Source organism: Mauremys mutica, chromosome 1 (genome assembly GCF_020497125.1).
Source record: "Mauremys mutica isolate MM-2020 ecotype Southern chromosome 1, ASM2049712v1, whole genome shotgun sequence".
Lineage (NCBI taxonomy): Eukaryota > Metazoa > Chordata > Testudines > Geoemydidae > Mauremys > Mauremys mutica.
In genome coordinates, this window is record NC_059072.1 from 307580191 (window position 1) to 307605772 (window position 25582).

A 25582-nucleotide genomic window follows, 5' to 3' on the forward strand; every position below is an offset into this window, starting at 1 on the left:
GAAATTAAAGCTCTTCTGCTCTAAGCATAGAAAATACAGTAACTCCTCACTTAAAGTCGTCCTGGTTAACGTTGTTTTGTTGTTACGTTGTTGATCAATTAGAGAACATGCTCGTTTAAAGTTGCGCGATACTCCCTTATAACGTTGTTTGGCAGCTGCCTGCTTTGTTCACTGCTTGCAGGAAGAGCAGCCCGTTGGAGCTAGCTGGTGGGGGCTTGAACCAGGGTGGATCGGCAGCTCCCCTATCCATAGGCGGCAGGTTTGTAAAATTTTTGGTGGGGCCCAAAATGGTGGTGCCCCCCCACTCCCGCCCTGTAAGCCGCTATAAAATGAAGCTACAATGCGTCAGTGCCACAAGATTACAAGGTTGGAGAAGGGGTAGGGGGTTCCAGGGGCCAGTCAAGGGACAAGGAGCAGGGGGGGTTGGATGGGACAGAGGTTCGGAGGGGCAGTCAGGGGACAGGCAGCAATTGGATAGGCATGGGAGTCCAGGAGGTTTATCGGGGGACAGGTAGAGGGGTTCTGGGGGGAAGTTGGGTGGGGTCTCAGGAGGGGGCAGTTGGGGACAAGGAGAAGGGAGGCTTAGATAGGGGCTGGGGTCCCAAGGGGCAGTTAGGGGCAGTTGTCTCGGGAGTGGGGGACAAGGACCAGTGGGGGACAAGGACCAGTGGTGCTTAGATAGGGGGTGGGGGTCCTGGGAGGCAGTTGGGGCAGGGGTCTGGGGAGGGGGCAATCAGCGGCCAGGGGCTGGGATTCAAAGGGCTCTGAGCTGCTGGCAGCCGCGGGGAGCCCTGAGCCCTTTAAATCCCAGCCGCCACGGCTGGGATTCAAAGGGCTCTGGGCTCTCTGCCCCTGCGGGCAGCCCAGAGCCCTCCGATTCCCAGCCGCGGCTGAGATTTAAAGGGTTCTGGGCTCCCCGTGGTTGCAGGCAGCCCGGAGCCCTCTGATTCCCGGCCGCGGCTGAGATTTAATGGGCTCTGGGCTCCCTGCCGCAGCGGGCAGCCCAGAGCCCTCTGATTCCTGGCCGCGGCTGGGATTTAAAGGGCTCTGGGCTCCCCGCGGTTGCAGGCAGCCCAGAGCCCTCTGATTCCCGTCCGCGGCTGGGATTTAAAAGGCTCTGGGCTCCCCGCAGCAGCGGGCAGCCCAGAGCCCTCTGATTCCCAGCCGCGGCTGGGATTTAAAAGGCTCTGGGCTCCCTGCAGCAGCGGGCAGCCCAGAGCCCTCTGATTCCCAGCCGCGGCTGAGATTTAAAGGGCTCTGGGCTCCCCGCGGTTGCAGGCAGCCCAGAGCTCTCTGATTCCCGGCCACAGCTGAGATTTAAAAGGCTCTGGGCTCCCCGCAGCAGCGGGCAGGCCAGAGCCCTCTGATTCCCAGCCGTGGCTGAGATTTAAAGGGTTCTGGGCTCCCCGCGGTTGCAGGCAGCCCAGAGCCCTCTGATTCCCGGCCGCGGCTGGGATTTAAAGGGCTCTGGGCTCCCCGCGGTTGCAGGCAGCCCAGAGCCCTCTGATTCCCAGCTGCGGCTGGGATTTAAAAGGCTCCGGGCTCCCCGCCGCAGCGGGCAGCCCAGAGCCCTCTGATTCCCGACCGCGTCTGGGATTTAAAGGGGCGAAACCTAGCTCCAAATATTGGTGGAGCAGAGCCCCTGATTTTGAATATTCCTGGGGCTTTAGCTCCACGAGCCCATATAAGTTGGCGACCATGCCCCTATCAGCTTCCCGCTCCCCTAAGTTCCCTGTGCAACAGCCTCCCAGCAGGCTATCAATTGCCAGGCAGTTCAGCTGTTCCTGGCCCACCCCCCCATGTGCTGCTCCTGCCCTCTGCCTTGGAGCTGCTCCCGGGAGCCTCCTGCTTGCTGTATGGGGTGGGGGAGAAGAGAAGAGCTAATGTTAGGGTGTCCCCCCCCAGTTCCTGCCGCCCGCTTTCCCCATCTCCATAGAGCAGGGGGGAGACAGGACAGAGCTCAGGACAGAGGGATCTTGCTGACAACAGGGGCTGTCTCAACTTGCTGATCTACTTAAAAAGGCAATGTACTTAGAGTGCGGTCAGTATACTTAAAGGGGCAATGCGCATCTCTCTCTCTCTCTTTCACGGACAGGGTGTGTGTCTCTGTCTGCCATGCTGTCTCCCCTCCCTCCATTTGTGCTGCCTTGCAGAGTATGAGGCTAGGTTAACAATGTGTTAACCCTTGAGGGCTCAGCTGTTCTAGTTCATCATTTAGCAGTGAGGCATTCCCTGGAAAATATCCCACCCTCTTCCACCCTCTGACTTCACCACCTCAACTAAGCTTCACAATCATCATTGCTGTGTTAAATTGTTTGTTTAAAACTTATACTGTGTATGTGTATATATATATATAAATATATAATCTTTTGTCTGGTGAAAAAAATTTCTCTGGAACCTAACCCCCCCCCATTTACATTAATTCTTATGGGGAAATTGGATTCACTTAACATTGTTTTGCTTAAAGTTGCATTTTTCATGAACATAACTACAATGTTAAGCGAGGAGTTACTGTAGAGGTATTCTCATATGACTGGTCCATCACATCATAGAGATGTTTCTTCATTTGCCACGTATGCTTCCAACTCCAAGGGATCTACTGATCTGTCTCAACCCAGAGAAATTAAAATTAGCAATGTGGAACTTTAAGGCCTGAACCTCCTTCAGTTCAGCAATTCTTTTTGACTCATGGATCAAATCAAGGTATTAATTTATGTCCAGAATTTACAATCAAACATCTCTGTGTACAGACTTCAGCATCTGGGGCTCTCAAACTTGCTAGATGCAGACAGTGTAGCAATTCACCCTCACAGCTCAAGATGTATCAAGGCCATTGCAAAGTTTCAACCATCAATTAAATACCCTATGGCTTATTGGAACTTAAATTTGCTTCTCCCTACATTGATGGAGCTTCTATTTGAACCGCTGTCTAAAGTTGCTGGGTTTTTTCCCCTTTCAGTGAGAGTCACATTTTCAGAGAGACTACGAACTCCAGAAACAATTTCAATTCAGGAACGGTTTCTTTATTTTCTTAATAAGATAGTCTTCTTCTTAGCCCCAGAGTTTCTCCCTAAAATAATCTTATCTTTTCATATTATTCACTATTCACTTATTATCCCATTATTCACTTAAGCCTTTCTCATCCTAAGGACATTGAAGTTTCACTTTCTGGATGTGAGAAGGGCCATAAAATATAATCTAGAAATGATGGAAGCCTTTTGAAAATAAGATACTTTTTTTCTGGTGTATACTGGTTAAAAAAAAAAAAAAAGGCAACAGAGTATCTAAAGCAACCATATCCAAATTGGTTAGAGCAGCTTATTGTTAAAGAAAAGCAGATAAGGATAAGAACATAAGAATGGCCATACTAGGTCAGATCTGTGGTCCATCTAGTCCAATATCCTGTCTTCCAAGAGGGACCAATACCAAATGCTTTGACGAGAATGAACATAACATAGCAGTTTATTGAGTGATCCATACCTGGTTGTCCACTCTCAGCTTCTGGCAGTCAGAGACTTAGGACACTCAGAATATGGGGTTGCATCTCTGATCATCTTGGCTAATAGCCATTGATGGACATATCTCCATGAACTTATCTAATTCTTTTCTGAACCCAGTAATAATTTTGGCCTTCACAGCATCCCCTGACAACGAGTTCCACGGGTTGACTGTGCATTGTGTGAAGTAGTATTTCCTTTTGTTTCTTTTAAGCCTGCTGCCTATTAATTTCATTGGGTGACCCTGGTTTTTGTATTATGTGAAGGGGTAAATAACATTTCCTTATTAACTTTCTCCACGCCATTTAGGATTTTATAGACCTCTATCATATCCCTCTTTAGTTGTCTCTTTTCCAAGATGAACAGTCCCAGTTTTTTTAATCTCTCCTCATCTGGAAGCTGTTCCATCCTCTAATCATTTTTGTTGCACTTCTCGGTATCTTTTCCAATTCTAATATATACATTTTTAGATCGGGTGACCAGAACTGCAAACAATATTCAAGGTGTGGGCATACCATGGATTTATATAGTGGCATTATGGTATTTTCTGTCTTATCTATCCCTTTCCTAATGGTTCCTAACATTCTGTTAGCTTTTTTGACTGCCGCTGTACATGAAGCAGATGTTTTCAGAGAACTATCCACAATGATTGCAAGGCCTCTTTCTTAAGTGGTAACAGCTAATTTAAGCCACATCATTTTGTATGTGTAGTTGGGGTTATGTTTTCCAATGTGCATTATTTGCATTTATCAACATTGAATCTGCCATTTTGTTGACAAGTAACCTGGTTTTGTGAGATCTCTTTGTAACTCTTCACAGTCTGCTTTGGACTTAACTACCTTGAATAATTTTCTCTCCTTTGCAAATTTTGCCATTTCACTGTTTACTCCTTTTTCCAGATAATTTATCAATATTTTGAACAAAACCAGTCCCAGTTCAGCACTCTGGGGGACACCGCTATTTACCCCTCTCCATTGTGAAAACTGAGAATGTATTCCTACCCTTTGTTTTCTATATTTTAACCAGTTACTGATCCATGAGAGGACCTTCCCACTTATCCTATGACTGATTGCTTAAGAGCCTTTGGTGAGGGACCTTGTCAAAGGCTTCCTGAAAATCCAAATACACAATATCCACTGGATCACTCTTGTCCACGTGGTTGTTGACCCCCCTCAAAAGATCAATGGGAAGAGAGAAATAGAGTGTCTGTGACAAAATTTGAAGAGCAATGACCTGGGCATTGATCCATTCATTTACAACGAATTACAAGGTGGATATTGTTTCCTTGTTTGATTGGGCCTTTAGTCAACAAGTTCAGCAGTCTGCTATGAAATCTTATTTCCTTCCTTATCTTTCCCTCTCTTCATCCCATTTTGCTTGCTAATTCCCAACAACCTCTCCCTCCAGATTGATAGATTTTTATGTATGAATAAAAGGACAATTTTGCTATTATCTGCTAATTTGTCTTCTCGTAGCACAGAATCTATCAGTACAGATGATCCTTCCTTTCAGTTAAAATGTTTGCCACTTTGCAATTTGTTTGTTATAATTATCTTTTAATAATAATACCTAGCACTTACAGAGCACTTTTCATCCATAGCTGTCTCAAAGTTCTTTTAGACATTTTGGGTGAGATTCTGCACTGCTCTTCTAAGAGACACAGCACAGTATTCACAACCCAGGTGGGTCTGAGGTAGCTTTAAACCACTTTTGTGCCCTCTCAATCCTGGGCTGCTCCACAGCCCCTGGCATAATGCAGACAGTCTCAGAGGCCTAAATTATGACAGTCTCCTTGAGCAGCCCTCTGAGCCACGGTGCTGCACAGAATCTCTGCAATGTTTAATCTCAACCTCTGACAAATCCTCCCACCTCCAGTCATGCCCTCCTGCTCCAGGACTTTGGAAGGGGTCCTCAGCAGCCTTATGACTGTCTTCCTCAGTTCCTGTGCCAGGGGTATCCTACCCTGGCCAAATAAGAGCCTCTGTATACTTTTCTGACCCTTTTAGAGCCTCTATACACTTTTCTGACCCTTTTACCCAGCATAAAGGGCCAGAGCACAGGGTGTCATCCATTGTAACTTTGAAAATGTCTTTCTGGAGATGTGACACACTATGAGCTCCCTTCTCAGGGGGAGCTTTGAATCCAGATCCTTTCCAGACAACCTAGCTCTGTGATCTTTAATGGCCATGGTTAACTCAACAATCTGCTTCCCGACCAATGAGTTTTATGTCAAATATACAGTTAAACAAAATGTTCCTAATTATTTTAAATTTGGTGGTGTATTACACTTTCTATGGCCCTTGTCAATGTAGTATCTGAACGTCTTTCAATATTTATGAATGTATCCTCACAATACCCTTGTGAGGTACAAAATTGTTAATCAACCTCATCTTATAATTTGGGAAACTGAGGTGCAGAATGGCTAAGTGTCTTGCCAAAAGCCACACATGGAAGTCTGGGAAAGAGCCAGGCATATAATCCCAATCTCAGCTCCCAAACCTGTGTCTTGGCCACTAGACCACCCTTCCTCCATCTTGATGTTGATGTAACATCACGAGTATAGTTCAGTTTGAAGTATCAGATAGAGCTGTAGCCAGTAATCTGCAACTTCTGAGGAGCTAAGGGAGTGGGGGTGAAGGGAACAAGGTTTACATTCCTAATGCATCAGTTAACCCTGCTTATTTGAGGATATTCAGCAAATCATATTAAAGCTGCTTGATTCTTGAATTTTATATTTGCAGGTCACCTTTGTCTACAGTGCTGATACATATACTAATGTAATGTTTTATGGCTCTCATAAGCATGAAGCGTACAAACTCTATGTCTAAGGTAAGTTAATTAACATTCTTTTTGGTATCCCTCCCTAAAAAATATTGCACACGTACAGAGAAATACTCAGTATCTAACTGAAGGCTCAATTCTGTCTTTAAGGCAGTCTTGAGTAAGGGGTGCTGCAGAGCACAGCAACTTCTCAGGGATCTCTCCCCGAGCTCCCCAGTGCACAGGCAGACTGTGCATGCTCCACTAGCTCTTAACATAGTGGAGTATGCTCCCTTCTCTGCAGCTGGCCAGTGGGGGACATAGCCCCACCTCCTCCTTCCCATTCTGGGGCTGGTTCACTCCCCTGAATTCAGATACTACAGTTCTGTCTGCACCTTCTGAGGAAGGACTCTTGTGCGCCACCCTTCACAGCCCCTTTAGTCTTCTTGCAGAAATGCAAGGCTGGGCTCAATCTAGCCTCTATTACTATATTACTAGGAACTATATACACTCACAGTATTTTTATCAGCTTCCCCCTCCTTTCCATATTCCCTCATTGGCATTTGAGTCGTTGTTCTAATGCTTGTATGTGACAAAAATCTGTAGGAGTTACAAAACGCAAATAATTGTATTAATTATTTAGCTTTTTTCTTTTTGTCTCTTCAGCAGTATTTGTCCTACAGATCAGCATTACAAAACTGAGTTGAAGTAAAGTCCAAACTGACAGGTAGCCCTTACTCATGCAAATAGTCCCTTTGACTTTAATGGGACTTCTTGTGTGAGAAGCGTTTACAGAATGAGACCCTGTAACAATTAATAGATTTTACATGGAAAGTTTGCCAAAAATTCGTATTTAGTCAATAGTACATGAAGATTGTAACAGGCAATCAAACAGTATCATATAATGGATTTTTTGGGTGAAATTGGTGATTTTATTAAGCAAAGGTTGTTCACGTGCATGTAACATTCAATCAGTAATAGGCAAATTAAAAGTTAAAACACGTGTAAAACAGTAGTTTAAATACTGAATATTAAATATTCTGGATTTTGCCAGTTTGTCTTAAAAGTGTCATTTTTTTTTAAGTTTTCTGCATTTATATTTCTTTTTTATAATCTTTTATGTAAGGTTAAAAATGTATATTATTCACCTGATAGACTTTTTGAATTTTCCTAATTTGCATTTATCTTTTATACCTGCCCTGTTGGAATGGCTACTTTGTGATCTGTATTATGTGAATATTTGTAGCCTGTGTTAAGTGCATGCTTCTACATTTTTTTTAAAAAGTGCATTATTTAATACCCTGCAATTGCTAATATCATGTACAGTATTACATATACAGTGATATTCAATACTGTACAGTAATATCATATACAGTATTAAGAACTACTATACATATATAATAGAAAACCTTATCAAAAGTAATTATACATGTGTAGTAGTTATCTTTAAAAATTAATATCTTGCCAGCTTTACTTGCTTTTATTCTCAAAATACTAAGTATATGACTCTGTTATGGAGCATTAATGCAGGACTTGAAAATTATACTAGATATTTACTGGTACTAGTTAGAGAACTAAATCCACAAATCAGAAATAGATACAAAAGAGGGGGACAGGGAAGAATGGATGAAAGATGGGGCTCCCTGCCATAACCAGTACTAGAAATGAGAGTGTATACAGAGATTTCTAGAAAGATGTTGCATATAGTTGCCAGTCAATAGGAATCATAAGTTTTACCCCTTTCTAGCTTCTGGAAGAGAAAAGGGAGGTTTCTATCCCTTCTCCACTTTTCGAGAGCATTGTGGCTTCTATGAGAGGGTGGTTGAGTCTGTGCTACTTTACTTCTCCCTCAGCATCCATTTCTTGTATCTGTTCTCTATCCCCTATTCCCCTACCCCTCTGAATAACTGTAGTACCTCATTCTGATGTTAATAGTTTTGCCAGACAGGGACACTAATATGATATTGACATTACTGACAATTCCACAGTTAGTCATAAGACTCTGAACTACAGATGTTCATCTCTGCAGAGCCTTGTTAATTTCACTTTGCTACTGCTTGACAAAGTGATGAGCAGCAGCATAGGCATTGGAACTGTCTGCCTGCAGACCCAGAAGGACAAGACTGCATCATTAATCCTCCAAATGTGACCTATGGTAATATTCACAACCTAGAGAACAGAAGTGTACTTTATTTTTTAAATGAAAGCTGCAGATATTAACGGCTTAAGCGCCTATGCTCACCAGATAATTTTTTTTAACTCTCATTTGGAAATTGGTAAATAGATTTTCCAAGTCCTGCATTAATAACACATAATAGACTAAATGTATTATTTCAGTAAACAAAAGTGAGATATAGAAATAACCTGATTTAGCTTTTGTTTTAAAATTTAGAGGTATATTCTGTCCTGTTTCAAATACAAAAATCTCATTGATGAGAAAAATATGACCCACAATATTTGCTACCTAATAGCTAAAATTAAAGGAGAACTAGAGTTTTTTAAAGTGCAGATGTGTTTTTATGTGTCAGATGCCCCAAATAGTAAGGAGTGGAGGGGCATTTAACAAATAATTAAATGTAACAAATATTTTCTCCCCTATTTCAGGTACTCTGAAATTGCACGGACTTAATGCCAACCACTGTAAAGTCATGGCTACCACTGAACCCTGCTAGAGCCTGGAGCTGATGCATAAGGGCTCAAGTATATGACTTTCATTATATGTCATGGGTTTGTAATTTTTTTTTTTTTTTGCAAAACCATACTGTTAAAATAATAATAATTCCTGCCACTTACTGGCACAACTCTTGACCAGAATCACAGTAGCTGTGATGTTGCAGCAGATCAATGGTCCACTGACACAAATTTTAGAAGTCTAAAAAGGGGAATGGAAGGGGAGGTTAATTTGAAATTAGTCATGTGCTGAATGTCCCACTTATGCTTATTTAGCTGAGGTAATCACAAGAAAAAAAATAACTCTTTTAAAAAATAAAGTTTGTATTTTTTAGAAAACCCCCAGGGTATTATCTTGTATGAACTCTGAACATTTTGTATTTTAACATAAACGTAATTAATAATTACACACTATACATATGGAAATACAGGTTTGATCCTCATAATAAATTAATACAATTTAGCTTTCTTTAATGTGTATGCTACAGGGTGGATTCTAAATTCCAGTGTATTTTTTACATTTAAAACAAATGAGACTATTTATGAGAGTAAGGATATATATGTGTAATACAGAAAGTATGCATATTTTATTTACTGAACACTAGTGCCTTCACACAACCTATTTTTTGTTGACATTTGTTTATTTTCTCTGGGAGAATGACAGATCTGCAGCACAACATAATACCAATCCAAAGGCCAGAGTTTCAGAGCAGACTGGATTTCAGGTAAATAGAAACTGATCCCATAGTGACAGTGATGGCCCCACACTTCCTGCTTCAGCTTTTGAAAGACCTCCCCACCAGCTAAGTCATTAAACCACTTCGTGTTTCCAGACACTGACAACTTTGGAATTTATTTTACACTGCTACCATTCAGACTATTTACAAGGACAGAATGAACTGTTCTAGGCCCAGATTCTCCGATACACCAAAGCTCTGGTAAATGTAGCAGAATTGGGTAGCCATCCAGTAGCTGGTTATAGCTCTCTGATCTCTGCCCAGCCCTGTCTCTGGTACAAGTTTGAGCACCATAGGGGCAGCTCTAATTTACCTAAGCTGACATTGATTCCTAATTGACTGTCCACCAGTTGAAGATAACTGTAGTGCAGTGATCTTTAGGCATATTTCCTAGGATGGTGTTGCAAAAGTAACCTATGATGGCTCTTTGCCTGCTGGGACTTACCCACATCAAGGGAATCCTCAGCAAGTGAGATAAAGGGCAGTTTTCATCTTTTTGTCCCAATTCTCAACTGTTTTTTATCAAATCAGAAATTATGAAATGCTTGGAAAAGAGCACATTAGATTTCTTATGAAGGTATATTAACAAGAAAACAACAATAATTTACCTAATTAAGTATATGCTGAAACATGTACAAAGTTATCTACTTGGTTAATGAAAGTTAGTGTAGTGTCATTGATAGGGAGTTACTGTTATTAATATACCATAATCTGAAAAGGTGTATGTACTCCAATCTTGTGCAATAAAACATTTGGAAAACAACAAGGCTTATAAAAATGTAACATTATTAAAAATATCTACAATTTGAAATCCTAAATGTGAAATGCTTGCTTTCTTGTGTAGAGGAAATAGAGCAAAGATACAATATAACAGAGAAAGCTAGAAGGACAAAGGAGATACCATTGACTCATTCCAGACTGCCAATTTAGCAGCTCAAACTTAACTTCTTTTTTACTTTTGTGACAGTAGGGAACTCAAAGCTTTTCTGTCTATTTTCTTCACAAATAGAAACACATAAACTTCAAAAAGTAATAGACTACTTTGAAGAAACCAAAACCATCAACAAGTTAAAAACTGTATGTACCACTAAACTGAAGTCCATGATTCTTACAGTTTCCACTGGGTAAATGTTTATTATTTAGTTGTATTTTTAGGTTACTGCACTAGAGGGGGAAAAAAGTTTTTTTCACCAAATATCACTGTCTGTAAAACACTTTTTGTTGTTTTTAGTGTGGTATGGATTTATTGACTTTGCAGTGGGTAAGTACTACTTCAGTATTTTGACAAATTTAAGAAATGAAAAATTGCCTTTGATGTCTCAAGTATACATTGCAATATTTTGGTAATCTTATAATGTTAAGATAAAATAGGAAAAAATAAGATAGGATATGAGGATTAATTTTTTGAGTCTGTATTCAAACATGCTTTTCTATTATTTTTAAATGTTTATTTTGTGCAAGATTTTGAACTAAGGTGTACCATTTATTGTCCTGTCACAAACCTACTATGACTGGCCAGTAAATGTCATTGTTCCTATAATTTGTATAGTAAGTAATACAGTGTCAAAAGTATATTCCTAGGAATTTCACAACACTAGGATGGTTTCCTGTGTGTTCTACCTTGTTCGTATAAAATATTTGAGACAGCAGTTTAGCTGTTCTGTATCCATAAATAAAACTTAAATCTCTTATGACAAATTGCTTCCTGAACATACAGTATTTGTTTAAAATGTCCAGTGTAAATTAATCACCATTATGTAAAGCACCCAAACATGGTATTAACTGTGATACTAAGGTAAACATTTCAAATGTTAGAAATCTAGTTTTACAACAGAGCTACTTTACAGTAAGCAATACTTTTAAATCTAGAGGCAAAACAATGGATTTTATTAAATCCTGAACTGTATTAGTACACCTGGAGCCTTTAGAATGCACCACCTGTGATTCACATTTCCTTTAACATATTACCAAAAGACAGACATGTTGGGAGCTATCAGAATATCTCTCAGTTATGAAGATTTGTGCAAAGCCTGAGTGACCAGGTTTCTTTTTCTTGTTATAACAGAGGTAGGCTAAACAAACAGAACTAGCATGTAATGAAAAGCTCCACTTATCATAGATTTTGCTTTTTTGAAATGACTGATCATTTTAAAATCATGATCGAGACTCAGAAAAACAGGGCCCAGTTAGAACCCGTCCCCCATTTCTCCAAATACAGAAAAGCTTCTGTGTGACTCTCAAAAGTTTGCTTATCGATTTGAGAGCAGAGCCCCACCCTTATTGAAAAACAAACAAACCAACCTCCAGTATTGTACAGGAATGACCCCAAACAGCGGTATGTTTAGTGGTTTGGACTATACTGTAGCACACTAGAATTCTTTCCTTATGCTGATGGCTGCTATTTAATAACCGATGCAGGTTTTATGGGTAACAAGTCCCTTCGTGGCTGTATTGTCCGACCTATTAACTATTCCTTCTGCCAAGCTGTTGCTCAGTTTCTGGGTGTTGGGAGCCATATAATGGAGACACATGGAAGGTGGAAGTGATATAAAATGAGAGAAATTGGCCCATGAGTCCCAGAGGCTACTGCCAGGCTACAGGCTCTGTCCCTTGTCTTGCTTGTGCAAAACTGGCTCTGGTGTCTGTCCCCTCCCTAGCTAAACAAAAGCGCTTGTAACTCCTGAATGTTATTGCACAATGGGAGGAGGCTCCTTCTCAACTGGGCTGGTCAGTGTCTCCTCCCTCTTTCGCTCGCCCGCCCTCCTGCTGGCTCTCTGGAAGGAAGTGGGGATCACTGGGCACTTTCCTCTTGGGGTGCTATGGAAGCCTGAGCCCTCATCGTCCCTTCATACTGCAGAGCGGCTTCCTCCAAGATCCAGGGGAGGGAGAAAGGTGGGAGGGAGCCAGCGGAAGGGCCCGCCGCCTGCTGTTGTCAGGGTGGCGGTGACTTCATTCTTTTCTTAATATAGAGTCGGTTGTCAGGCTCTGGACAGAGCCGGGCTGGAGGGACTGGCTGTCAATCACATGACGTCACAATACGCTTGTGTGGGCACTGTAAACAGTAGGTTCTGGTCATTACAGCTCTGTGTGTGAGGGCGCGCGCGCCTGGGCTGCTTGTCTCCCTCTGCGTGCCAGGGACCCTCTCAAGCACACTGCTCCCTTCCCCTCCGCTTTCTGTGAGAGCAATTTCATTGCCTCCATGATCTATCACGGTGTAGAGCTCCAAAGGTAATATAATTGGAGGGGGATGATGTAATTCTCTCCCTGGCCAGTAGCTGCCTACGCTTGCACCGATCCCCTAGTTACTGGGGAGGGGGTATATCAGCACAGTATTAGCTGCCCCCAACATGCCGTGCAGATTGGGGGAGGCTGATCCCCCAAGCGAGCACAAATGCACTCCCTTTTAATCCTGAGTGATGGTGAAAAGGTGGAAGATCCTCTCTGTCTCCAGCTCCGGCAGCAGATTGGGTAGAGACGAGCCCAGTACGGCGTGTGTGCAGTAAACACGCCGATGAGCTCTGGCGGTAAACAAATCTACTAGGCTTTCTAACACAGCAACTTGCTTCAGGCAGCTCCCCCCAACACACGCACGCACACACATTTCCCTTCTAACAAAAGCCAGTTTAATATTGGTTAGTGCGTCAGCTTTTGTTCTGTAAGCGGCAGTAACTATTTTTATAACCTATTGTAATATGTGACAGTTGATATCCCGACTAACCCAGCTCCTCACTACACACACCCCTACAGTATGAGACCCACGTACACTCGCATGCCCCTCCAGTTCAGTGACAACAAACCACTATGGCTTAGCTCTCGGTCTGAAATCCCAGTCCCTCTTTATTTCCTCTGTATCCCTCTGCCTTTGCAATGTAGCAGATAGAAGAGCAGGAGTCCTCCCTTCCCCCCCAAAAGGAAATATCTGAATTGCACTTACTGATCTGTCAGAGGAGAAAAAACACCCTTCTCACTGTAAAGCAAAAGAGCCAGTTGCAGAACGCTGCCAGTATGATGAGAAAGCGAAGAAAAATCTTCCAATAGCGAGATTACCCCATAGATTCGGCTGTTTAACCAGAAAAAAAAATAAAAATAACAACCCCCCTGTTGCCTTTTTTGTGCAGTTTCAGCAGAGCTGCGAGGAAGTTGGTCCTTTTGTTCTACTATTTATAGATTGCGTCAACATTGCGAAAAGGAGAAGGCGGAGCAGTGGCACTTACTCCTCCGAGAGAGAGGGAGAAAAACCCTGCACACACGCGACCTTAAGTACACAACACTGCGACCTCCTCCTCTCCTCCTCCTCCACCACCACCCCACTGAGCAGCGCCAGAGATCAGATTCAATCACGTGTCTGAGGAGAGCACCAGCCTGCCCAGTGCCTGCTTAGTGCTGCCTTGCCATGCACAGCAGTAGCAGAGAGAAGCTGCTCTCCCCGCTCGCAGGGACTCTGGAGCTCGCATCCAGGTTATGCTTTATATGTGCAGAGGAATGGATTTCCCTGCGTGTCACCCACTACGCTATTACAAGTGCATGCCACAGTGCCCACTGCTGCCACATCTGTGTTCTCCAGTGCCTCTCATGTTTATATATTTGAATATACTCGTCTGTTTTACTACAACAGAGTTCTAAAGTGAATTTGTTACAACCCTACCATTGCAAATTCGCAGGAGATTAGTACGCAGGAAAGGGGAAGCAGCACTGCTAAGACCCATAGAACACTCACTCGCTCTCCTCTCCGCAGGTGCACCGAGACTATGTGACAGTTCCCTTTTCATTCCTACCATATAGGAGGGGAGGAGAGTATGTCGGGGAGGTTCCTGAAGGGTTAATGGCAATGCGTTTGCTGAGAGGATATTTACATCTTTCTTTTAAAGCTGATCTTGAAGTTATAAGACTCCTTCGCCATCCAAGAAATGAAACTGCACTTTTCTGGCCTAAAGCCAGCGTCTCTGAACTGAATGTAAACAAGGAATATTGCAAAAGGGCCTTCCAGTGAAACGAAATTAAATTGGCTTGGTCGTAAGTGTTGTTTACATTCTCAATTTCCAATCGCTCTGCCCTCTCTTTCTGCTACACATTTAATTTTTCCACTTTTGGACTAAAATAGTTTAGTTAAGCAGACCAGTGAGCGGAGTGACCAACTCAAGATAAGCTGACACGGGTGAAGTCGCATGGGACGTAGGATCTTTCCGTGAGTTTAACTATGTTGTTAACAAGCTGAAAGAATATGTGCTTTTAGGGGGATTCTTGTCACCCGTCTCTTAGGAGCCATTGGATGGGATGGTTCCAGTGGTACCCTCTGCGTGAGAGTCTGTGCGTAAACGATGGAAAGGGAGGCCGGGCACCGGAGTTGTTTGAACCTGCTAAGCGCTCTCTAAGTTCCTACTTGAGTCCGCAAGAAGTTAGTGCTGCCTCTACGAAACATTCATGAAACTTCTGCAGGATTGAGAACCTTCTGTATTTAGAAGGAGAACTCCTTTCTGCTAGCGCCAGGGCTATATATATATACTGATGCACATTAGAAAGGATTTGAAGGAGAGAAGTGAGGCTAAACGATTTTGTGCTAATGAACCGAGTGATGTGATTGTTCTAAAAAAAATTGCAATGGACATGCAGGGTGATATACTGCGTTTGAACAGAAACTGTGGACCAGGTGAGATTTCCAGGTTTTTTTCTTTCTTGTCGTGCAGTATCTAGCCGGATGATTTTCTGTTGTTTATGTTACATTACAACGGATTCTTTTCCTATTATTATTTTCTTGACCAAAAAAACTTTGAACATCCTCCCCTCCCCCGCGCACACACTCATCTTACTGCAAAGTGGCGGAGGGGCTCTGATCCTGTGGCTCAGTTTTATGATAATAGAAAACTCTGAACGACAGTGAAATAAATACATATATTGTAGTTATTTTCTTATCTTGTATCCTGATCCTGGTTTATCTTCTTTACAACTTTGCGCTTGGGAATAATATCTCATCGCTGCTGCAGCTGCTGCTGCTGTTTCGGCAACATCCGACAGTTTGCTCATCCTCCCTAGCACTATGAGTGTTTTTCTCTGCTGTGCTATGGTAAACAACAAGAGAATTTAAATAAACCAGTCTGAAAATAGACAATGTTCGGTGTCAGTCAGAAGACTGAGTTCCTTCAGTGTGTGGAGTAAAAGCCGTTTCAGAAGGTGCAGGTTTTTAATAGCTCTTTAAATAATGTGTACGATTAATTCTATGAACACTTAATGACGGTAATAAAGGGTCAAACTAATGAGTAAACGATGAATAAACATTCTTGGTAAGAGTCCAGAATTGAATAGACAGTAGTTAGTATAACACTTAATGCTTTTCTTAAAATTAATGAAAAAAGGATTGTGAGTCACTGGAACAACTTTGAAAAATACGCTTTTAGGACAAATGAAATGGATTATTGTGATGGGAATGGACAGAGGATAAAAGCAGAAGGTTAAACGATTGAATAGCAAAAAGCAAGCGTGCGGACTCCAAACATTGGCTTACAAACTCAGTGTAACTGCCCAGATGCAGGTTGAACTTCAGTAAAAAGCACTGCGTTTAGAAATGTAACAACAGCGCTTTAATTGTTCGAATTTAGATAACTAGGAAACTCGTTGTGACCTACATTGCTGTTCTGAGTCAGCACTGAACAGCCAGCTTGCAAACTTGTACATACTCCAATTCTTACCGTCAGCAACGGATCTTTTGGGTGGAGCTCTTTTCCACAGTTTCTGTAAGCACTTTATTTGGTGGTTGCTAGTCCCATGTTTACAAATAAACAAAGTTAGATGGAGAGACAAGGTGGGTGAGGAAATATCTTTTATTGGTAATATCCTGGGACCCAGCAGGGCTATAACACTGCATACAAAAGTTACATGGAGTCCGTTTCTCGTCTCATATCTAGCTTTGTCAAAACTGCCTCCCTACTTGCGGTTTTCAGTACTGTACAGTCAGAACAGATGCAATTTAAGATTATTTTAATAGCTAATTTGTTAGTAAAAAGCTTATTTAAGCAAATATAAGTTTCTCCAAGTTTAGAAAGGAGGTAATTAGAAGAATGACGCTGCATTTTCAGAATGTCTTCGGATTACTTAGCTGAGCAGATCATAGATGTTACGTACGTAACAGCTATTGCATGATACATACCGTTTTTTCTTTCTTAATACCGTAGGGAGTGTGTAAAGTTCACAACAAAAAGTTCTTACCATATTGTTTTCCGTATCCCTTGTTTAATACACTTTAATACAAGCTGTGCAAGGGCTATATACCAAATGTCGATGTCGTTAATTAAGGATTATAGTTTATTTTGTTTGAAGTGAAGTTGGACATAGTTGAAGAGGCTGCATGTTGAACACACAGTTGAACACTGAAGAAGCGAGAAGACGCACGTTAGCAGTTTGATCAGTGATCAGTACATATAACACTACACCCCCACTCGTGTCTAAGGAAATCAGTCAGACTCTGCTTCCATTTATATTCAAAATGACAACAAGAGTTCAGATGAAATACCCTCCTAAACTTCGCCTTTTGGAAAGAAACCCTTTCTGTGTTTTTGTTTGTTTATTATTTTTTAATCATGTCGTTAGCACGAGTAAACAGAAACGCCAACATTCATAGTCTTAAATTTATGGATTCTAAACAAGAGATTTACTATGGCTGATCACCAATTTGTAGTGTTCCTTTCTTTACATCTTTTTGCAAACTCTCATAATTTTCTTGGCAAACAAAAACAAAACACCCCGCCCCCCAAAAACCCCAAACACATTCAGTAAAATATCAGATTTCAGAATCAGTCAAGGACATCAAATCCAATTTCCTTCTATTGAGATTCGGGACCTTTCTTTCCTTAAAACATAACTTTTAGAACAACGATGTTTATTTGATTCAACACTGTTTACTAATAGCTTTTAATAGCTCGTTGTTTCCTGAAGTGGTTAAATTTCAGTCTCGCTTCTTAGTATGAAATCAGCGAGGCTTCTGTATAACGATTGAAACTCACCTCCCATTCACCTATAACTGAAACGAGAACAGAAAACGTCAGTTCTCATTTCGGAGGGGGAAGGGAGGGGAGATTTTTTTTTTTTTTTACAGTGAAATGGCATGTATCCAAGCAGTGTTTCTTAGCTCAGGCTTTGTGAGACTATAGCCTAAAGTGGGAAAATTCGCCACTATTACACCTCCGTATCTAGTTAATGCTAGTTTAGTGACATTCACTAAACAAAGCAAATTTAATCTCTGTAAACTCATAAAAGGAAAAAAAATTCCCTAACACGGAGAGAGATTGTTAGAAACCTCAATTAAAAACCTCTCCTTTTCTTTCTAACTGTCAAATACAGCTGAGAAAGTTTTGTGAGTACGGTTCGTTCTTGGAAAAGGATCAGATATATTTAAAGGGGAGAGGGTGGGTAATACGTAGGTGTTTTCGTTATGTCTGCCAGCATACTCCGACACCCCGTGGCTGTGTCTAAACCGAAATAGATAACACTAGAAGATCTGAATCAATCCATGAGAGTTTTATTTAATACGGATTGGAGTTTTCCGGGAGTCCTGAAGTTTCCTCTGTTATTTCAATCCCTTAAAGCTCCACGAAGCGGGGACCTGGGGCAGCCCCGGGAAATAAAGCGTTGCACCTACTTCTCAAATCCAAAGCGGCGAAAGGGTTAAGGAGTCCTGAACGGGGCTCGCACAAGGGCAATTGGAAGAACCGAATCGCTTCCAAGACATCCGTTTAGTCAGTACGAAAAAAAAAAATAAAAAAAAAAAGCCTTGCAAAATGTGGTTTGGGGAAACCTGCAGAGGAAATGGACACAGTCTGCGCTTCAGGGCTCAGTCCTCACGGTGAAGCTGAAGGAATCAGCCCCTTCCAGTTAACACAATTCAACCCCAGATGATTCTGTCCGTGGACTTCTCCTGTTCATAGGGCTGCATAATTTCATATGTATTTTTTACCACCACACAAATCAAGCTCGCTCGACTAGGTTTTTAAGGATTGGATGATTTATATGGATCAAATCGGATCTCTGAAAGCTTTTGTTTCACTCGCGTGCTTGATAATAGTTCTGTTATCAGCAATGTGCATCTGTAAATGTTAAGAATCTAAAGTTTGTCCTTTATTGTGACATTGTAGGAACGAAAATGTAGAATATAATGAAGTAAACCTTTTATTACGTTTCAGTGTAGCACATGACGTAAAATAAAGTTTCGGAGACGTTAAGTGCAAGGAACTAGACTGTCCTAGAGCAAAATCGCTTTAAAAAAAGAGAGAGAAAAAGACCCATGTCATTACCAAATGTGGTCTGTATGATTTGCTTAAGTAAATTAACGGGTGTTTGAAAATGTGCGTGTCACTATATATTGAATTAAGCATATATTGCTCTCAATAATGAAATAAAATAATCTGGATTTGGTCAGCATCTCCCTTATTGTTGGTGGGGTATCTATAAACCTTACCCTGTTTCTTATTTTGGTACATTCGCCACAACACTCAACCAGGGATGTGATTTTTTTGAAATATATTGTTTTAATAATGGACCACGTGTGTGTGGAGGGGAACCATTCACTGAAGCAGTGGCTTTCAACCTTTTCAGACTACTGTACCCCTTTCAGGAGTCTGATTTGTCTGGCATACTCCCAAATTACACCTCACTTATAAACTACTTGCTCACAAAATCAGACATAAACATACAAATGTGTCACAGCGCACTGTTACAGAAAAAAAAGCTTACTTTCTCACCTTTACCATATAATTATAAAATAAATCAACTGGAATATAAATACTGTACTTACATTTCAGTGCATAGTATATAGAGCAGTATAAACAAGTCATTGCATGAAATTTTAGTTTGTACTGACTTCACTCGTGCATTTTACATAGCCTGTTGTAAAAGTAGGCAAATATGTAGATGAGTTGATGTATCCCCGGGAAGACTTCTTTGTAACCCCAGGGGTATGTGCATTAAAGAACTAGTAATACAATTTGTTTAATGCTTATTTCCAGACGGAAATATTGTTTGTCTTCTCTTTTGGTTCTACCTGTCAAAATATTTGACTGCTGGGAACAACTTAAAGATCTGATAGACAACTTGTTTGAAAGAAGGTAAACATGAAAATCATCCTACTGATGTCGATTTCTTAGCATTCTATTTCCTGAGGAACTTTTACTTTGAAATGTCATGGAAGCTATAGTTTTGGTTGTATTTTTTTCTGAGAGTCGTGGGGTAATCGGTTTCCTGTTCCTAACATATTACATCTTACTTAGATTTGCATGTAGAATTCACATGGCTCTTTATGCTGACTCATTTTTAGTTAGGTAGGTTTATGTTATGTTTCTATAGTGGCATAATTATATTAAGATTCTTTCTGTTAACTACTAAAGAATTAAATTGTTTATCAACACAGAGGTCAGCACACGTACCGCTTTGCAGAATGACTGCGGTTTCCAGTGCCCTTTGCATTGAATAACGGATTAGATGTTCATTTTGGTTCAAAAAGAGAGTCACTAACTGAGTCTCGGATTAGGATTTACGGGCTCAAAGCCACATTCTTCCAATGGATCTCGGGGTGCACGGGGAATGCATATTATGGCCCCATATGGTAAACATTTCCTCTTTCCAAATGTTCAGAATACTGGTTGTCTTCCTGTACTCTTATTTTTCCCCTGGCACATAAACGGTTACTCAACATTTAATATAAGGTACAGAATTACCTCACATTTTAACAGACGTCAAACACTACAATTTTTAAAATTTCCAAAGGATCAGAAAAAAGGGCATCATTGTTTTTTAAAAGCGTCTTAAAGAATAAATAGCAATTTTGAAATAGATGTAGAGACACCGACACGCTTGTCGGTGTGATGACTCTATAAACAGGATATCAAATGCTTGACTATTTGACTTCCTAGTGACGTAAACGGTATAACTCCAGCAAGACAGTGCAGTGAAAATGAAGTATTTTTACACTAAAAATACTTCAGCAAATGACACAGACTCAAGAACTTTGGGCAAATAATGTGTTCAAAGATGTTTCCTATTTAGATTTTGGCTTCCAGAAAATGGGCAATTATTGTAAAAAATGCTAAAACTTCACATGTAGAGAATATCATTATCTTTCTGGGTCATTGGACATTCCAAAAGACAGAAATTATGATGACACCAACCCGGAAATCAACTTGTAACTCGCTGAAAAATAAGTGAAACTTTCAAGATCTAGTAGCTAATTGAAATAATTGAGTTAGTTTTTCCTCTTGCGACACTAAAACCGAAATGTGTGTTTTTGACATTTCAAAGTTTCATTTTTGATAGCTCATTCATCGAGAGCCAGAGATCTGTCATTTAAATTTCTCTTAAAGCATGAAATTATATCGACGGTGCAACTAAAGTTTATTTTAATCGTCTGTAGGTAGTTTTGTTTATACACAGAAAACTGGTTTGCAGTGCACACAAAGTACATTTCTTCAATTCTTGCCTGGGATATCCAGTTGAGATGGAAAGTCATAGGATGTATTTGTCCTACATTTTTGGGGCCCATTACGTAGATTTTTGTTTATTTAGGTTTTTTTTTAATGAGGAATAAGTTAGAGGAGTTCTAAAAATGAAGCGCTTATCCGAAACTCATATTTTGCATTGAATACTGCTCTGCCTATATCTTACTTGTTAAGGCATATGAAGTGAAGAATGACCATAACTGAAAGTCACGCAACATTTACATTGCCAGCCCTGTCCTTCGAACAACCTAGCCCCACAGATAGCATTATCACTTTTGCATAGTGGCAAATACTTCTCTCAAAATAATTAATGTTAGCTTTGTTTTTGCACCCACGGCTTATCTCTGTCCCGCAGACACTCTAACCAGTGAAACCAGTGGGCGTGCAGCAGGCAGCGGCTGCTTTGAGACCTTCCTTTCCTCGTTTCCTTCTTTTCAGAATGTTGCAGTTAAAAGGTTGATCTTTTGGTGATTCTTAAATTTAACTTCTGCAGCTGCTGGTGGCAAGTGTTTACAATAATGCACCCTCCAAAGAAGGTCTTTTATCTCCTGCCTTCATACGGAAAGTATGAAGAAAATAGAGAAGTCATTTGGTGTTTAGCCATTTGATCAGACGTTACACCGAGAACACTATTCGCGCTAATATTTAACTTTTTTGAGGGCTGGGGAGGTAAACTGGAATTTTCCTATCAATTATAAAACTATAAATAATATATTTGGATTGCAAAATGATGAAAAATAATTTTTTGGGGTAAAATTCAGCAGACCCTGCAATTTTGTACTTTATTTATTTATTTATGTAACATTTATTTGTTTATTTATTTAAAATTTTGATTGAAAGGGCATCTAATTTATAATGTTAGTGTCACACTGGCCGTGCTCTTTTCAGTGGCAGGATTACTTAATTAGCCCTTCCGGTTGCAGCTGCATTGCAATTCAAAGTTGCTGAAACATGTCACTATATTTTAGGTTTGTTTGGCTAACATTAGGAGGGTAGGGATGGATTCTTTACCACAGAAAATCCTCAGTATGCATTTGAAAGAACCGATCTGACTGCGGAAGACAGAAAGAAGTGTTGTGTTTTGTGGCTATACTGCACTGAGGCAATCAGTAAGAGCTGAAAGGTGGGCAAGCGTTTGTGTGAAGCAGCCTCAGAAGTGCTGACAACCTATCACAGAAAAGCCACACAGGAGAGACCCGCGTTTGACACACTTCTGCGTCTGGAAATCTGAAGCGATCCGAGCAGCTGTGAGGAAGACAAGAGCAAGAGAGAATAGTTTTGAAGTGACAGCTGGAGAGAATCACTGTGTTCAGAAGGTCTAAACTCCTTATTTCTCTCACTCCTTAGGAGCGCTCATTATACGGCCGCCCGATAACTGGGATATGCAGAAGGCACATGCAAGCACTTATTCTCTCGCAGCCTTGCATCTGGGATCTCTTCAAGAATACAATGAACGTTTTAGGAAAAGTACTGCTCTTGCAGCGTCCTTTAACTTGTGACAGAAAGGGGGATCTGGTGATAGTGTTAGTGTTGGGATGTCGGTGCCTTAACTATGTTCCCTTGGTCTACTCTAGACGCCTGTATGCGGCCAATAAACTGATGAAAAAAAATCAGGGCATGTCGCTTATATTTTTTGAAGGGCTGGGCCTCTCACAACAACCAGGAAACACTACAGAACACCAAGATCTGGAGAGGTTCCTACAGTCTAAAAGTCAGATTCTGTTCTCAGTGACACCAGTGTAAGGGCTTGATTCAAAGTGCACTGGGGTCAGAAGTAGTTTTTCTACTGACTTCAAAGGGTTTTGGATCAGACCCTTAATTCTGAGGACTTTCAGTGAAGTCTGTGGATGTCTGGACTTAACAGATGTCATCGAGCAGAATCCGGGACAGGGGGAAATGAAAATAATATATGACATTCACTTAGCAGCTGATGTAAAAGGAGGCGGAACCATTCTGAATGCTATCAAGAAAGCTCTCTCCTTCCCTTTTAAACACTATGGTGAATGGTTTGATTTTTTGGCACGCCAATGAATAGAAAGGAACAGGCCTTTCCATCAGTCCCTCTCTGCTTTATGCTCCAAAGATTTATGGGTAAAAGTTCTCTGTCGCATAGTATATCACTCCAAACAACGCCTTCTCCCAGTGACACCAATATATATACTTCAAAGATTTGTGTGATTTATTTAAAACCACTGTTCCATGGATTAGGTCTAACGTTTTGGTTGGGCCAGGTATTACCCAAACTTACTAGATCTGACTCTTGGTTATTTTGGCTGCCTTATGACTCTGATGGAGTTGTGTAAATGCAAATAAACATGATGATGGGCTCCATTCCTACCCTGGTTTCAGAAATCCAGACTGAAATATAGTTTTCATGTAGCAACAGGAAGCTCTTTACATGTAACAAAGCTGACTGGAAAGAGTGTAGAAAACCTCCAGGAAAGATTCTCAGCTAGAAGTAAACTCTAGAGTGGAGTTTGTTTTCCCTTTAGGATCAACATGACATTGAAATCAACAAACATTCCACAGTGGCTCATTAATTAGAATTAGTAGCTCTTTATCTCTCATATCTAAGATATAATACTATATAATATTATAAAACTGTTGTGCTGCAGTATTTAAAATCAAGCTTGTTTATATACCACAGAGATATTTTTATTTGAACAGATAATCAATTTTTGCTTGAAGCATGATGTGAAATGTTGAGCATTTTAAAGAACCCAGAGATAAAATGATAGCATCAACCATTTTGGTTATTCCTCAACTGCTCTGGATAAACTGTGTGGTTTCCTCCCTGGTCGTTTGTTTAACCCATCCCTCTGTTATAAAAATGTCAAACCACCACTCCCATAATCTCTTAGCTAAAGACTATTTTTGGCAGCAGATTGGGTCTTGGAACCCTCTTCAGCAGTTGACATTATATGGAGGTTGAAACCACTCATCTCACCAGGTTGTGAGCTGAGCCAGATCAGAAAACAAGTCAGCAGGGGTGAAACCCTTTCACTAGTACCTTACATGAGCAATTTCCTTTACAGTTCAATGAAAACCTGTTGTACATATACCATTGGCCTAATTTTGCCATGGCATAGCCACCACAATTCCATTTGTTGCATGTGATACCTCAGCCACTATAATCTGGAAATAGAAGGACATAAGATATACATAGGAAAAACAAAGCATATCTTAAAAGGTTTTGAATATTTAACCTGATATGTGGTTTTTAACTTTATAGACTTGTATGCAGATCTGAGTCAGATCACAGTCTGGTGAGCTGAGTGGTTTCAGCCTCCACGCAAACATTGCAAACTGCTCAGCTCTACTCAGAACCTATGAAAATGAGGCCACTAGAGTGGAATTTTGTGACAATGGTTCTAGCAGCACAGTTCAGTCTCTTATAATTTTGTGTTTAATTTGATAATTGGAATTATAAAGCATATCAATATTCAGCTATTTAAACCAAAAGTAAAGCTTACTCAGAAATGATCACTAATTCAGAAAAATGTTTTCTTTCCATTAGCACATTTTTCTTAGAGACACTGAATTTCATTTAGCCTCAGCCATATGAATTAAATGGATCAAATTCAGCAATGACATACACCCCTATACAATCCCATGGACAAAATTCATCCATGATGAAATTGTATTGAGTTTAGCAGAGTTACACTAGGGATGGATTTGGCTCAGTAGGATCACCTGGGATGCAACTCAGCAGTGAATATAGCCCACTGTGTTTCTCTGTGTATATCAGAGTTAATATTTTCACATTTGATTAAAAGACTAATTTGTACCTGTTCTCTGGCGCAGAAATGGCATGTTACCATAAATTAATTGATGAACTGGCAGGAGTTCAGGGAAGAGCAACCAAAATGAGGAGTGGGTTGAAGGGATTGATTTATGAAGAAACTTTAAGGGGAGCTATATAGGTTGGGTAAATGAAGATGAAGAGTTTGCGTCTCTGAAGAGGCAATGAACCTGAAAACAGTCTACAGATATTTGTAAGGTATAAACACCAAGGGGGGCGAGAGAAATTATTTGGTGTGATACATAGACATGTAACTAGGAGTAAAGAAATGGAAGTAATAAAAAGACAGGTTAGACTGAATATTAGGAAAAACTTCTTTACACAAATGTCTTAGTCTGTGACATAGTCTCCCTAGAAAAGTGAGGACACCTCATTACTTGGGTCTTTTAAAACCAGACTTACCAACACTCTAGAAAATGTAGCTGAATAACAGCTAAGTATTATTACTTAAAAGTGCTATATGGAACAGTTCTGTACTGACAGAGAGTTGGACTAGAAGGACGAATAAGAGGTTTTCATCTCTAAAGTCTAAGATACCTTGTTTCTATGACAGAGTATAATATAACTGCTGAGTTTCTCACCAGCATGTGCATACCTATGTGTTTGTGTATAGCTTTTCTGCAGTATAATTAACTGACC

The 25582-nt window shown here is 40.7% G+C and overlaps 1 long non-coding RNA gene across 7 annotated transcripts in view; it reads left to right on the plus strand.

The window, feature by feature from the left end:
- The window catches only part of LOC123368982, a 168519-nt gene that overhangs the window by 37279 nt on the left and 105658 nt on the right, over positions 1-25582 (plus strand). For 3 of the 7 annotated variants that reach the window (XR_006578956.1, XR_006578953.1, XR_006578959.1), the window contains exons 4-6: positions 6239-6326; positions 8862-9652; positions 10674-10741. This is a non-coding gene — a long non-coding RNA (uncharacterized LOC123368982). Of the gene's footprint in view, positions 1-5097; positions 5180-6238; positions 6327-8861; positions 10654-10673; positions 10742-25582 lie in introns of those variants that run through there. The other 4 variants (XR_006578951.1, XR_006578950.1, XR_006578952.1 and 1 more) reach the window with 2 other exon arrangements.